Consider the following 4,552-nt stretch of genomic DNA (forward strand, 5'->3'; position numbering starts at 1 on the left):
TGCAGCCTGGAGCCGGACGCACTGGAGGGCTTTACCATATTAACAGGAGAAGCGACGCAAGCGAAGTTAGACACTGTCGCCGGATAACATGCGGTAATTTCAAAATGTTTTAAAATTAGGTTGGGTCCGGATTAGCCAGCAGGTGGGTCCGGATCCAGACCCTGGTCCACTAATCCCTGACCTCTGGTTTAGGGGCTAGTGATGTAACCAGCAACACTGATATGATGATGGATGTGTCAAGCTCATTGAACAAAAGCCTGTCAGTGTGCATATCGCTTCAAGAAAGTTACATGACCAATACAGTGGCTGCTTCGAACTCACTGACACACCTCTGTCACCTTTGAAAAGAATCTCTAATTTTTCGTGGTTCATCATAAAATTCATCAAGAAGTATCGACTAGCCTCAAGACAAAAGAATGATTTCAGCCATGTGCAACCGTTTTAATTGCTTATTTCTTTACATTTTATCGTTGTGTCATCCTGTTCCATGGACTTATTTGAATTGATTTCAAATTTACCCTTAGTTTACTCCTCTTACTGTAGGTATTGTTTTAAACAAATTCATCCTAGTCCATAAACATCCTCATTTACATTTTCACCTAAAACTGTCATGATCTATTTTATTATTATTTATTGACTAAATCTAAAGATATCAAAGATATTATCTATTCAAATGAAGAGTTGAAATAATACAATATAACATACAATGACGTAAATCCTATTATAGGTCATCAAACCAGTGTTAGTCAATTAGATAAGCTGCCTGTAGGGATTTTATAGGTCCAGCGGGTGATAGTATTCAAAGTATCAATGCAGTATTAGTACTATTTGGCAATGTGTTGAAACGCTTCATGGTGGCTCACCAACCAATCACTAGTATGGGCACAATCATCTTCTTTTTAGCTCATCTAGGGTCATGAGCTCCCTCTTATGCTTTCCTTTCTTTAGTGGTTTTCTTTAGGTCTTGCATCCTTAGACTGTGAGCAGCATGAAGTAGGCTAATTTNAAAATAGCATGTGAGGACCGGCAAAATGCTCTCACTTGGCAACAACTGGTCCTCAATTTGATGGTGAAATTGGAAAAATAGTCCTCACTCTGAGGGCTAGACAGGTACACACACACACACACACACACATATACACACCCCTACTCTCATGAGGATTAAGTTAGTGGCCAACAGCAGGAGTTGTATTTGATGTATGATTAACAAATTAATCTGTGGTCCCACTCAGCATGGATTAATGAGCCATAAATAGCTGCCATTAATCTTCTACAGAACTAATGACATTAGCATCATTAAGAGGATCTGGATAGTTGGCATCATTTGAGCTTTAGACCACTGCCCACTTTCTCTGGGCATGTGTTTGGGTCTAAGTTACAGAATATGTGAAATGTTAAACTGACTCATTAAAGACTTTAAAGGTTTGGATCACTGCAGACTGGTCGAGTCCCTACATTTTAGATGCATTCTGATTTATATTTTCATTGTAATTCTATGTGGCTGAAAAAAGAAACAAAGCAATGCATAATTGGATAGGTAAACACGTGTACATTTTAAAATTTGTCCACTGATAGTCTTTGAATGTTTAGACTACCTTCAAAATGTCATCAAACCAATGTCAGTCTTATAGATAAGCTGCCTGTAGGGATTTTATAGGTCCAGCGGGTGATAGTATTCAAAGTATCAATGCAGTATTAATACTATTTGGCAATGTGTCGAAACGCTTCATGATGCCTCACTAACCAATCACTAGTAAGGGCGCAACCATCTTCTTTTTAGATCATCCAGGGTCATGAGCTCCCTCTTATGCTTTCTTTTCTTTAGTGGTTTTCTTTAGGTCTTGGATCCTTAGACTGTGAGCAGCATGAAGTAGGCTAATTTGGAATCTGATGAGGCATTTCTCTATTGTGTCTTACAATATGGTGTTCTTGGACTAAACCAGGTTGCATGTCAAAATGTCATCCTCAAGCTGGAAGCTAATACACTTACCAGGACACGTGATATCGAATGCCAAAATTGTTCTAAACGTCTAAGATGCATGTCTGAGTTAATTTAAATATAAAAATAATTTCGGATCAAATCAGAAGTTGATTTGGAGTGATAAATTTGGCTGTGACAAATTTGGGTATCTAAAGTTTTAAGTTTAGCTGTCTGCATCTCATACCAGGACACTAAAAACAAAAGCTTTCTTTAAGCTGAATGAAAAAAATTAGCTTCCCTGATTGGTTGATGCACTGCATTAATCTCCAGAAGTGCCAACTCTTTCTTCTGCTGCATTGGATGGACTGTAAGTGCATTAGAAGCTCAAAATTTGAATATGTACAGATGGCTGATGTGCAAATTGCATCAAAATGCACTGTGTCAGATGTATGAAATGTACCCAAGGACCTTTTAATACCCTAAAACTTAATATAAAAAGGAGACGCTACTAACGCTCACGTTGCCTTTGATCAAAACAAAGCATTATGCTGTTGAAAGACCTTATGATTCCACTGATATTAAACACACTGATGTTTTTTATTTCAGAGAGGCTATGGTTTCAATGTTACCTGCATCCAGTGGTGGGCACTGTCTGGTTAATCTGCTTACAGATAACTTAACTTTTTGCCAACTTTGAAAACTGTTTGTGAGCCAGTTAGCTTCTATTATTTAAGGTTTAGCTATTAACTTTGCAAAAGGAATTTGCACGCTATTAGCTAACTAATGTACAGATGAAGGAGACATCTTTTTAGCTTTGAATTGAAGAAGCAACGTGTTGATCTTTAGTTGGCAAAAGGTACAAATAGAATCTTTGTTTAACCTGAGGATAATTAACAGGTGAAGGAGTCATCAATGGATGGCGGCGAGACAGAGGTCACTCAAAGGCATTAATAAATGCTGGTCAGAAGGAATGAATACCTGCTGATTTTCACAGACCACCACTATGCATGTTTTTTTGGGCGAGATGCTGAACTTTATGTTCAGCCATTCTGCCTCCACTTTACCCTTTATCTCAGCAGATAAGCTTGTTGAATATTTCCATTCTAACATTGCAGAAAAATTGAAATATATGTCAGGAAAGATGAAATCTCCATGGGAAAATGCTCCACCCATGAGAAAAGAAAGGAGGGTGTGCCAAAAAGCCAGATAAAGGTGGTGAAAGAATGGACTCCAAGTTCACTATGAAATCTATAAAGCAAAACTTCACAAATACAATTAATAACTAAACAATCCAAGACATTATTTATTCTCTGAGAGTATCGACAAAAAACATCAACAATGCTTGTGCCTTATTTGCCACACTTGACAGGTTAAAACCCCCCCTATCTCTGGCTGATGAACTCAAATATAAAAAGGCCTTCAATAACTTTGTTAAGTCATTTACTGAAAAAATAAAAGGTAATAGAAAATAATCTCTTCATTAATGTCAACCCCATTACCAATACTGTCAGCAGTCCATTTCAATATCAACACACTTCCTTTAGCTCAGATTATACCATACAACAAGATCACTTACTGTAACTATGCAGACGACACACAGCTTTACATCATAATGTCAGTTGAGTATGAATGCATCACGGCACTGGCATTAAGATAAATTAATATCTGGATGAGCCATAATATCCTCCAACTAAATAAAAACAAAACTGAGGTAATAATCTCAGGACTAAAGGAAGAGATCCTGAGGTAGTTCACAGCTTCAGCAACTACACCTAGAAACCACCGATAACGACTGAAATCTTGGTGTCATGATGGGCTCAGACCTGAACCTTCAGAGGGACATCAAAGCCCCATTTACACTACCCCCTGAAAAAAAAAACATGCGTGTAGAGTTCGAACCGAGCTTGGATCAATCAACCCAGCCAAGCTCGGTTCCTTACGACCATTTACACGTCCCGCTAGCACGGTTCCTCGCCTCCTAGTGATGATCTACGGTACTGCTGCTCTCTAGAGGGAAACAAGATCAAAGGCAGCCTTTGGTGAATTTACTTGACAGAGTCGGCTTTTGGGAAGTGGATACGACAAACAATAGTCTAATCAAGGCTTACAGATGCAGGAAACAATGACAGACGCTGAGGCTCATCCCACTGTTAAGCAGAATTATCACTGGAAATCATGTGCCACGATAGGGAAGCTAGTATTTTTATTTCATCATTACGGAGGTTGACTGTAAAGAAATGACGTGGTCGGCTAATGCACGCTTTGTTTATGAGAACCGAGCCAGAACTGAACGGCCCTGAGCACTACTGATTAACTTTTACCAGTATAGCGCAGTTTGGTTGTGTCTGGCAAGGTCAGGTTAATTTTTTAGCGCCATTTACACTCAAAAGTTATGTCGGTTACAAGGCTCGGACCGATCTCGGCACGGTTTCAAAAAGGTAGTGCTAATGGGACTACTTCTCCAGTATTAAAGGAATAATATCCAAGCAGGATCTAGAAAACTCATTCATGACTGAGACTAAGATTTAAACAAACTTTATTGTCATTTTGTATACACAGAGTGTATACAAAATGAAAACAGTGTAGGAGAGACATTGTGCAAAAAGATATGGACTTGGAAGGTTCAGATCA

The sequence above is a fragment of the Cyprinodon variegatus genome, unplaced genomic scaffold, assembly GCF_000732505.1.
Source record: "Cyprinodon variegatus isolate N-32 unplaced genomic scaffold, C_variegatus-1.0 Scaffold232, whole genome shotgun sequence".
Lineage (NCBI taxonomy): Eukaryota > Metazoa > Chordata > Actinopteri > Cyprinodontiformes > Cyprinodontidae > Cyprinodon > Cyprinodon variegatus.